The sequence below is a fragment of the Ochlerotatus camptorhynchus genome, unplaced genomic scaffold (assembly GCF_037179485.1).
Source record: "Ochlerotatus camptorhynchus isolate MF236.1 unplaced genomic scaffold, CSIRO-AGI_Acam_v1.1 ptg000738l, whole genome shotgun sequence".
In the NCBI taxonomy this organism is placed as follows: Eukaryota; Metazoa; Arthropoda; class Insecta; order Diptera; family Culicidae; genus Ochlerotatus; species Ochlerotatus camptorhynchus.
Window position 1 is genome coordinate 421,609 of NW_027041209.1, and position 12,414 is coordinate 434,022.

Sequence of the window (12,414 nt, forward strand, 5' to 3'; positions counted from 1 at the left end):
GTTCTCATTGATTCTTTTACACATTTAGCTACAGTTTTAACATACAATCCGAATGTATCGAAATCTGACCAAGAAATTTGCGAAGGTCATCAGCAAACACAAATATACAGTAATCTCTTGGATTTATTCGGTAGGTGGTGCAATCCACCCACCGCTGTTTCTCGGTTTTGTCTTTCATCCAATTACGCTGATTTTTTGTATGTGATTAGTTTCAACCATAACCTAGATATCAGCTCAATTGGTTCAAATACAGCCGAGACATAGCGGTGAGTGGCCGTTACCACGCACCGCATAAATGGAGGGATCACTGTAGATAAATATAGCGGTAAATTATCTTAATTCGGTTGAAATCCCTATAAAAAAAACTTGAGAAAATACCATAATCAGTAAATAAGCTACTGAGAATTCGGCATTGGCCTCATCAATTACTCAATTACCGAGGTTTTCTTATGCGAGTATCACATTTTATTACAGAATTGAAAAAAAAACATGCCTTATTGAACATGTGAGATATATGGAACTAGTTTTAGGTATTGATTATTGAACCAGTTTAGGTATTGATTATTAAACAAATGTTACGCGAAAGTTGTGGATTTCAAAACCTGAAAAGGGTGCAAGGATGATGTACACATCCATGATCTTTTCCGCAAGTATGCATCCAAAGTGTTCTGTTTTCAAGAACAAGAATTATTAGGTTGTATGCTTTCTGCCCTACAAGAGTTCGTCTTCGAACTTACTGATTCTATGATTTTTATGCAGCTGCTTGCTTGATGCTGATGGATACTGCCGGCTAGAAATTAATTTTTTTTTTAATTTATTAATTTATTTGAAAAGGCTCAACCGAATTAACTATACAGAGCCTATGATTCTTGTTTACTATACAATACATCTTGAAACTATAGTCAAATGATACAATACAAATTTTAGCTTCCGCTATCCAATAAGCCTTCGGGAGCCGCTTCCAGTGGTTTCATTGTATGGCAGTTACACCATCGTGGGGAAAAGCGCTTCCATAGCAGCAATGGACGCAAAACGTGGTTAACACTCACACACTCATCACGAAACGGTTGCTTTCCAAAGTCGATGACGCATCGACCGAAAGAACTGCTGATGAAGAACAATGAGGAAGATCACACAATGGTTGCTGCCGAGATAACAGACGATCGCGTGGCACACATCGAGAGTGATCTGGTTCTGTCAACAGCCGAGTGAACACTGAAAAGTATCAAATGTTAAGAAAACAACGTTAAACTCCAGTACTCGTGCCACCACTGGATGTAATATTGTAGTTTTTTATTATGCGGCAGTATTTCACATTTTCTTATTTTGAAACACTAACACAAAAACATGTCGTCGAAAAAATTATTTTATTTTGTTTTGCCAAACAAGCGCATTTTTTAGGAGATTTTCAGTAAAAATTAACAACTTGTTAGGTCATTTTTATGATCACGAGATCCTCGGCAAACATATATTTTTTTCGAGATTGCCGGGTTAGCAAATTTTCCAAGCACTCAGCGGTGCCAATCTTGGCAATTTATTAGCCGAGATTTTACGGAAAAAAAACTAAGAGTGTAGACCTTTGTGTTGGTTATTATGTCCCAACTGGAATTTGACACCCACCATCAACTTAACACTTTTTGAGCACATTAACAGTTCAGGGGAAACATGTCAGAAGGGTATAACTCGAAACGTAAACAATGACTTTGAACGTCGATTTCTCTTGAATGACCACACACCCACGGAATATGACTACACCAGCTCATAGAACAAACATTTTTCTTTCAGATGATTTAGTTAGTTTGAGTGGGTGTGTTGTCATTCGTAAGAAATCGACGATCCAAGGCATTGTTTACGTTTCTAGTTAGACCCTTCTGACATGTTTCCCCTGAGTTGTTGTTTAAGAGCATCCAACGTCATCATTATTTTTGTATTCGTATACTGTGGGGAAACCAAGCTCACACCTTCACCAAGGTTTTTCATTATACCATGCGCCGTTTAAGATTAGTCTAAAGGAGGCACCGTAAAACAATACAATGGGCATATTCCAAAAAAGTACCAAGTAGTACCGATTTTAAAACAGCGTGGATTCAAACAATTAAAGTATTGTTCAAAATGAGATACTTCTTCTCCCACAATGTTCAACAACAGTAGGGCCTCCGGATATACAAGCTAATAAATCCACGGCATACCATGACAAAGAAGTCTGAACCAATTTCTAGTGCGGATAAGGAATTGGAAAAATATTCAGCTTCTTTGATATACGAAGTAAAAATGAATCGTTGGTTAGAGAAACCACATAAGTCACATTGCTATCGGAAACGCATTTTTTTTTAAGTTCTTCGATCCGCTTGAGTTAATACACCTGCGCTAGATATATGAAAACAAATTAATAAGAGAAACTGCTTCAAACTAAAATTCCAAATAGTTATTTATTGCAGAAGCACAGAAGTCCCGGTTTTGTTGTTTTTCAGTATTAGCATCGAATGGATTTCTGAAATTTGTCATACAAAAGATTTAAATTGTATAAGCCATCAACAGTGACCAATTTTTAAAGAACACTGAGTTGAGAGCATGCGTAAAGTTCCAGCAAGAACGTTCTATCCAAAAAGATGGAACTGAAATTGTTTGCATTTAGGTGTATCATTTCAGTCTCTATCCCCACAGTTATACATACCATTCTTCTCGTACCGCATACCATTGCCGCCAAAGCAAAAAGAGCATGAAACGTAATCCAAACAGACAAACACCCATCTGATTTTACGATTTGTCTGTACACACATATCCCCACCCTTCTCGAAAATGGCATCCCGTTTCTCGACAATCAGCTATGAAGTAGGTTAGGTACGATGAAACGGGAGCGAGCGTGTAGGGAAAATCATCGAGGATTACAATCACTTTTCACTTTCAATTTCGATTTTTTGTGCTTTTACGACTGATGGTTTGATTGGGGTGAAAAGTGGTTGATAGCTTTGATCATCAGGAAATTCATCGAATGATTTGGCAGCAGGAGGTGAAACGTTCGGATGTAGGTTTTCATTCCTAAAGCAAAATGCAGGATTTTAAAACCTTGAATATTGCTTCAGGATACATTTCGAATTCGTTACGGAATAAGTCCTATATGCAGTAATATTTGAGCTCGTAATTGAATATTTAATACAACATCATTTGGTGGGCTGTAGAAAATTCCGTCAAATCACAAGACTAATTAGTGCTCCTGCCTTGCTAATGATGGGAGGGAAAGTATCCATAATTCAACTTCTTCGTGGAGAAATTAAATGGTTGACGACCGAGATTGCTTAGCTGGCACCGGTGGTATAGTGGTAAGCGTGACTACTTTCTCACCCCAATTGGTCTGGGTTCAATCCCAGCCGAGGTCGGTGGGATTTTTCTGAGGCATAAAATTCTCTGGTCACGTCTTCTTCGGAAGGAAAGTTTCCGAAGTGCCGTCAATGGATGATAATCGTTGTCCGTCGGTGATTGGCACTAAATTGCGGAACAGAGACCGACGTTAAATAAAGGAATGACCGAGATTGCTAGACTTAGAATTATTAGTGGGAGCCACGTCCGTTATGAACCCATCCCGTACAAAGTTACAGATAGAAACATCTAAGCATCTAGCCTGTGTACCTCTGGGTGTAGGACTACCTCAGTGTAGTGATTAATTTTAACAAATACCGTCTTCCAGATTTTCGGGAATCTGATTTGATTTTCCGGGATTAGGTAAAGACTGTTCGTTTTATAAAGTGGACATTAGACCATCCCTTTTTTTAACGGGAAATTGTATGGATTCAACATCTTAAAATATTCGTATTATGTTGAAATCAAACATCACATGATTTGGTCTTGTGCTGAGCATCGTGGAGTCAGATCTGAGCTGTACGATTCCCTTCGGGCTCCAGCAATGTAAATAAACACGAGCGCTTCACGAAGAAAAGCGTGGGAAGTATTGAGATTGGTGTTGCATTTAATTTTTGAGGTTGGTTGTCTTTATTAAGGAGATTTTCAGCCAGACGCTGGTTAACTGTTGAGATTTAAATAAATATAATTAAATTAGCGTATGAAACGTGACATTGGACTTGGAATATTATTGTTATTCATCAGCTGAATTCTCGTTGTGTTCTCACGAAATATTTGCTCCAGCACAACGAAATACATCTACATAGGCTCTGTTACAAAGATCGGTGTAATTTTTCAAGATAGTAAAATTTGTGAAAGAGAGATTTCACTCATACATGATAGGAAGCTATAATCACAAATTGAATAATTTTGTGCAACGCGTAGAATATACCCTCCAATGTGGTACATTTGGTTTCACTCAGAGTTGTCAAAAATTGAGACTTCAAATACTTCCATTGAATAGCGATACTACCGATACGGTTAAAAAAGTATTCATTTTACCGTGATGCTGAAGCAGACGACAGTTCACAGTCCAAAACCTCAAAATTGCTGCAAATAGGCAAAAAACAGTTGAAATAGATGTTTTTTAGCTGTACGAAGAAGACTTGACAATCAAGACGTCGCAAAAAAGAGTATTGTAGAACCAAAACCAATGCACAATGGTCCCAAAGCCGTATTTAGGAAGACAAAAATAGTTGCGCCCAAACCGTCAGTTTAAGGTATATGGTTTCTTTAGAAAAGTTGCTTCATATTTTTTGTTCAATCTTTTTATGTTCGTAAAATTAGGGTGGTCCATAAAATTTGTGAATTAAGGATACAAACTTTTTTATTATTTGAGATAGACCAAAGCAGTGTTCTTAACAGTTATAAACAATCAATTCAAAACAACTTTGTTGAAGACACATTGTTTTTATCTCTTATGATTCATGAGTTAAGATTTTTTTTAAACAAGCAGGTTAGGGTGGCCACTAAAATCGGTTTTCTTTGATTATCTTTTCATGCGTTAATTTTTCGTAAAAACATTGTTCTGATTACATTTAGAACTTTTGATGACGCATAGTTTTGCTCAAGAAACTAGGTTACTATCTTTTTTGATTAGAAAGTTAATGGCTTCTTTCTTCGAAAAAATGACTCTTTTCAATTGGCAATATCTCAAAATGGAGCAAACCAATTTTCAAACATTTAATTTCTTTGGAAACATCTTTTTTTTTCTTTATTATAGAGATTTTAAGCCATATGGCTAGTTCATCTTTTCATTGGAAACATCGTTTTTTCTTCATTTTTGGTAAAAATAAACTGCAAGAGCTTTTTCTGTTTAAAGCATTTAATTTAATTTAAAAGAAGTAATATTTTTCAGCAAAAACTAGCCATAACTTTTCAAATAAAACAGATATCAACTTAACATAAAAAGTCATAAAAAGTTCTTGAAGTGTCTAGCATAAAAATTTCACGAGAAATGAACGTATAAAAATATATTTAAAGAATGCCAATTGTCAAGGGGCCACCCTACCCAGCTTGTTAAAAAAACATAACTCATGAACCATAAGAGATAGATATATGGTGCGTGTGTGTATGTGTGTGCGAGTTGATGTGCTTTGAAAAAGGCATTGTGAAGCTTGCTACAGTATACACCGTAGATTATATAACTTAGAAACGGATATTTTCCAAAGAACACTTTACTTGTTATTCCTAATTTCAACACTTTTCGCAAAAAATCGCAAAACACATTAAAGCCTATCTGAAAGCTAACTTTTCTAGCTATTTTTTGGTTGGTGGGCGGATGTGTCCGTCATATGTTTTGCTTAGTCTAAATGTGAAAAAAAGTATATTTTTGCAAATTTGTCACTTAAAACAGTGCAGACACTCTTTTTTACCATCCATTTGACGTGAAAGTTTTATGACATAAAAACTCTGATGCTTTATAAAATGTGCGCATTACTGAAAATCGAATGATACATAGTCACGATAGATATGTTAATGTATTGTTTTTTTGCCTTCACCAAAATCATTCAAAATCATGTGTCATCAGGTCTATTTTTTTTTTTAAATTTGTTTTAATCTTTGATCGGAATTTTCAATGAACGATTTTCTTTCATTTAAATTTGTGAAGACGGTAAAAACAAACGTCCCTCGCAAAAACGGATCACAATTTACATAAAAGAGCGTTAAGGATCCACATAGCTTTCAGCTCTAATTCATGAAGTGAACATTTATGTGGATGTTCTTGCTCTTCCTGATGACCAGCTAAATACATACATTTAACTCGAGTCCTATTGGTTTAGAGCAAATCGCAACATTTAAAGTTATACTTCTAAAAGTGATAACTTTTACGGATGTTCCAGATTTTTCAGAAGTCAGATCGGCTACTGTTGTTCTGTTGTTCTGTATGCTTTTTAGGTTTTTGTTTTGCCATCGCTGTATTTTTTGTTTTGTTTTTGAAGTGATCGTTTTTCTGTGATATTTTGTATTATTCCAGTTAGCTATACAAGTGCAAATATTTAATAGTGGAGGCGAACCAGCCTAAGGCTGAAAACCTCCTAAATAAAGCTAAATAATAATAATATAATAATATTTAATATAAATAGATTAAGCTTGAATTTGACCTCCGATCAGGGTGCTGTCTGACGGAGGTAATAAAAAGTAAAATTGCCATATCCGGGACATTACACCTGGTTATTACAGAAGTAATCTTTTAGATTTACTGTTTGCTAGTATATTAAACACGTGGCTCGGTTCAATGAAATAATCCCAGTTAATTAATATTATAGCCAAGCCAGAAAGTCACTGGATTCCCACTAGTTTTATTTCGTTTCAGTGTAGAGAAAGATTTATCCACACTGGATGTAAAACTAAGTGCTCCGAGACTGAAAAGTTCGTTACTTGACGAAAAGTACGTTTGATTACGCTGAATTACGCGTCTCTTTATTTCAAAATTGACGCTCGTATATGTCAGTCTTAAAGCATCTAAATTTACATGCATTTTTCTAAGTGTGTAGACAGTGCAGTGTATTTAATTATTATATGCGATGTTGTCATAATCCGTAAAAAAGATTTTAGCTGTACTTTGCTCTTTGTACTGGTAGTCTGGGGTGTACAGGATATTCCGGGAAAAGTCCGAAAAAACATCCGAGATATGCCTGCTTAAGGCAGACAGAAGGGCTTCTGGCGGAAGTCGGAATTTTGTTTTTGTATATCGGCTTCTTTATCGCTAAATGAGTAAATTGACACTAGTCTAGGGTTCTGCTGGTGTATTTCCTGAGCAGAGATAAACTTTCTCATTTTATAAATGACTCTCCCAAATTACTGTCAAAACAAGTTATATCTACCACAATCTCAATATCGAATTGGAAACTTTTCATATTTTCCAATCAATTCCATGCTTGAGTGTCGTTTTCCATTTTTCCGTTATTGAATTAGTGGGTGGACTCTCTTGTCTGACCTTGTTAACAAAGTATTTCAGTGATCCTACAAAGTATCGTGCTAGAGCCGAAACAGCACCTCTAGAACAACATAAAAGTTTACAAGCGGATTATTCAATTTGTAATTGAGCTTATACACTTTCCGTCTAATAAAACAAGAAAAATGAAGGATCAACTTGTCTTGTCGCAGCGTGAGCAAAAAAAGCTGTTCGTTCCGTGAGCGCTTTTGGGTATTTTGTGTCATGTTTAGTTTCGGAATAGTCAACTTTTGGAAGCTTGAAGGCGACCTTCGCTATTTCGTTTTATTTTGTTTCCTGCTGCAGCTGATGTTGCCTTCGTAAGAATCGGGCAAAGAAGTATGGCTGTGCTTACTCAAAAGTTTTGGAAATTGTGATGCTAGCTAAAGCGCTGAAAATAGCACCTTTCTTGTCAGTTCCAGTTTGCTTGTTATCGAGATGTAAAAGTAACGTTTCTGGAGAAAACTTGCTTTGGGGTATCAGTTCAATGCTGAAAGAATTTATTGGAATATCTTAAAAAAAAAATGCAGTAGCAGGCGTAACAATTGTATACGGCACAAAAGTTTTGGTAAATAAAGCTTGTAAGGTCCACGCAAAACATTCATTTTTACTATGGTTCTATAGCTCAATATCGAGTTAGTGAAATTAGTGAAATTTTCGATTTTCACTACTATCACTCGCATATGCTTTTTCACATTTTTATCTATCTTCAATTGCTACCAAACTAATCGTAACAAAAACAGGCTGTTGGTCATTGTTATATCAGGCACATACACAGACACTGCTCTTAATAAGTATAAATTACTCCCCTCATTGAATATTAAGTAAAATCTCCCATCATTGAATATTGAGATATGATTGGCGTAAACATCGAAATTGTTCACAAGCTGCTATACAACATTGTGGAGTTTTGCGATATTGCACCTCAATTTTCACGAACTACATTTGCGCCATATTGATTACCTGTGCAATTTTTCATACAGTGTATTAAAATCAGCATTTGGATAACTTGAACCAAAGTTAGAGCGATCTTGAACAAATTTAAAGTTCTTCCATAGTAATCCCAATACAAACTTCGAACCATTTGCACGACCTCTAAAGCTTCATCAATCTTAAAATTTTTTAGCACAGGCTCACATACTTTGGGGTGGCCTATAAGATTGCAAACATTTTTTTTAACGTGAAGCACCCTACACGGTATGAAGAAATCATGTAAATTTTGACGATATATAGCGCACACGTTAGATTTGGCGTAATTTTACATAAATCTGCAATATGGTAGGTATACAATCTTGAAAGCAATTTCGCAATTTATGCCAACTTTAGCTCAAAATTAAACGAGAGGATATTTTACGTGACTGTTAAAATTAAGATTTTGTCTGTGTAATGTACTGCCCCTTCTTGCAGAGTTCAGTAGATTTTGTTAAAAAATATTAAATCGATTTGTGCTACAGCAGAATTATATAATTTGATTAACAAGATAATAGATCTGTTCCCGTAATTGTTTTTTTTTGCAATTGCTGTAAGTTGCAGCAGATTTGTGTAATTTTATGTGAAAAAATAATATATTGCATAAAGCATAAGAACAGAAATAAAATAAAGATGAGGAAGTATCTTTTGGGAACATGCATGAATGACGTATCTTTGCAGGGTCTGCAGAAGTTGTGATCTGCCATTTATGTGATATAGCAACATACGCTACGAGTAGGGAGATCCTAATTTTTTCTAAGATATGCATCGTTATTTTTGGACAGTCCATTTCAAACGTTATTAATCATTAACCGGATAAATAGAATTAATGATACATTGTAAAATGTCGACTTCATTTTCAGTTTGGAACTCGAAAATTAAAACAACTAAACAGTTACTAACAACTATCCCACGTCTTACATCAATGTATGTATGTACCTACTTCATCGAAGTACATGAATCTCGACACAATTGTTGTGAAATATTTACCCCGTTCGTTTGTCTACTCGAACGACTAACTTAAAACTTCAACTATGCTGCATGGCGAAATTCTCATCAAAGAAATGCTCCCCTCAGATGGGCGTACATGGATACGTCAAGTACAAGTGATTTATAAAGCTAAAAATTATTCAAATTTATTCCTCCGACCCAACTGAATGGTTTCCGCCAGCCAGACAAACCAACATCGGATAGCGATCCTTCTCCCGTTCAGTCTCCCTTCGTCTGGCATTCATGTTTTTCAGAGGGTGGCACTTCTTGACTCCTTCAAAGTGCTGTTGATCCATTTCTGGTGTTTACATTTGTATACCCAATTTGAACTCCTGCGAGCATGCCACCACCAGACTCCAAACCAGCACCCTCCTTCGTGCCACCGGTCGGTTCTCATCGACACACAGAAAAGAGGAAGAGTTCAGAGCCAATGATTCCGGAACAACCGAATGGATGTCGTTCAGAGATTAGGTACTTCCGAGACGTGTTTACCGAGTGTGATCCGAGATGGGGAGATAGGACGCACATCACTTCTAATAATGCCGCGAGATACAGTCTTGGAGTGCAGCACCAGCAACGAAAAACTTTTCCACGAAGGCGGAGTGGACTGATTTGAAGGATGATTGCCGGAGAGGGTGGTGTTATGTACAACTTTTTGTGAACGTTTTTTTTAAAGATTAAACTGCAACCCAAAAACAAAATTAATTGTTTCAAACATCCCTTTTGTTTTGGATCGATGGAGGAAGTATCGATTGTTGATGTTGTAATCCTGTGGTTTTTTAACTATTTTATATCAGTACCATGGGTTCCACTTACGACTATTTATTTATTTATTCTACAACGTCTTCCGCTATGCTGTACAGACTGATAATTAAAACTTAACTTAATTATCTAAAATGATCTGGTCACATTATAGTCATATTCAGAGCTAACTTCGTTAAATCTTCGGAAACACCTTTCTAGCGAATGATTTTCTCCAAAAACTTTTCGGTGCCTTCTAATCCACAAAAGTGGCCTTTGTCGTGAGCTGCGTGCATTTTGCTTGTTACACGAAAGTTTGCTTGTCACAGAAGATGTGCATAGTCCAAGTGCTTGATCAATACATTAAATGCAAACAATCTCTGTATGTAACTCCTACGTTGGTGAAGAGAGTCGAAACTAATCAGTTTGAATCGGTGTTCGTATGGAGGCAGTCGATGAGGGTGAAGCATCGTTGAATTCTTTCTAGCCCGTCAGCGTGTATGGCATGATAAGTAGCCCAGCCCCAACAGGGAGTAGTAGAAAACTTTCAGTGCGCAAATATCACGAAATTCAGCATAGTTTCGGCGGATGAAAACCGGATGAAATATGTTCGTTGAAATTCAACTTACAATCTATCGTCATTTCTAGGTCTTTAATAGTATCGGAACATACCAGCCCAACTGAATTGATTGAGTAGTGTAAGATCAGCTACGGCTTCTATCTAAGCTATATAACCTTGCATTTTATAGCGTTCATCTCTATTATTTTGAAAAGATACCAGTTTGATAAAATTACAAGGTCTTGTTGTAAGGCAGTGCAGTCAGCCATACATGATTTTGGAAATGCTGTAGGTAAAAATTGTAAAATTGTAAACGGTGACATAGATCGTTAACGAAAATAATTTAAATTAACGGACCAAGACCCAACAAAACAATTCGGTTGAATAATGGCTGAATAAGCCATTCTTTAGCTGAAGAATAATAATTGTGCCTAAATAAGCTCTAAATCTGCTTGCGATGTTTGTTACGCAGCTTTGTGGAACACCAGATGGTAGCTTCCGGAACACACGAATCCAATCTGCCGTGGTGATAGGAGAGTAACCAATCCACAAGCCAACCAAGAAATCCTAATCACTCTAACTTTTTACGCGTTAACTCGTGCGGTACCTTATCCGACGCTTTAGAAAAGTAAATGTAGATACTGTCCGTGATATCCGTTTTCAGGAAAACCATGCCAGAATTCGGAAATGACAGGTTAAGTGGAAGTATATATTTTTTCGTGGATCATTGATTCAAATTGAAAGTGTAGACCCTTGGAAGTTAGTTACAAACGATAGTAAGCTATCCACCAAATTAGAAAAACGTGTAAAACGCAACGAACACTCCTATTTGTTACTCGGAATTCAAACGATGACTCCAGTCAAACGTTTGACTTTAAATGATCTTTATTTCTTGTATTTGTGTGGTTTACATGTATGACTTATCAAGTGACAAAGATGGGTCTTTTCAACTTTAGTTCTTTTGAAATTTCAATTATTATTCATTACAGTTCCTAGTCCTATCACTGATCTGACCTGTTAAGGCCTGTTAAGAGAACCTAACCAACTTTATATAAAAATTTCTCATCAAAGCATCTTCTGATGTATTGTATTTTTGCACAAACCTAGTATTAATGTCAGCAGTTTTGAGAACTAATTTAGGAACGTTTGACTCTAGGATGGAGATCGGAATTTCTTGTATCGAAAGGACGATCAAGAACCATCTTCAGCACTCTATTCTGAGCGACCTGGATTTTGTTCCTGTGAGTCTGTGCACATGATCCCCACACCGGAGCTGCTTAGAGGATCGCAGGTGCTATGGTTTGTTTGCAGACAGCCAGTTTTTTCACCCTTGAGAGGTGGGATCTGCGGCAAATCAGCGGATACAGACACTTAACTAAGGCAAAACACTTGACTACAGTTTTCTCTACATGCGAACGGAAGAAGAGCTTTTCTTCGAACAACATCCCGAGATAGGTTACTTCAGCAGACCCTTGTGCCAATGTCGGAAGTGTAAATGCTGTAAAGCAAGGGGCCCAGCAGACTGCCTTGCCGTTCTCTTGCTGGGATGGAAAACGTATCATCGATTGCATTTGCTTTCTCCTGTGGGGTGATTAAAAACCGATCGTCCTCATTTTCGACTCTGAGAAGTGGAACGGGTTTGGGATGAGTTTTCAGGGCCTTGGCTACCTTCCAGAATGGTCTGGAGCGGTCGTCCAGATTCTGGACAACATGCCCGAAACTTTCATTTCGGAGTGAGTCCATTCTGGAGGCAATCTGCCTGTTCAGATCGGCCATTTCACGTTTTTTTTGTCCAGATCTCCAGTCCTCTGAAACTGGCGTC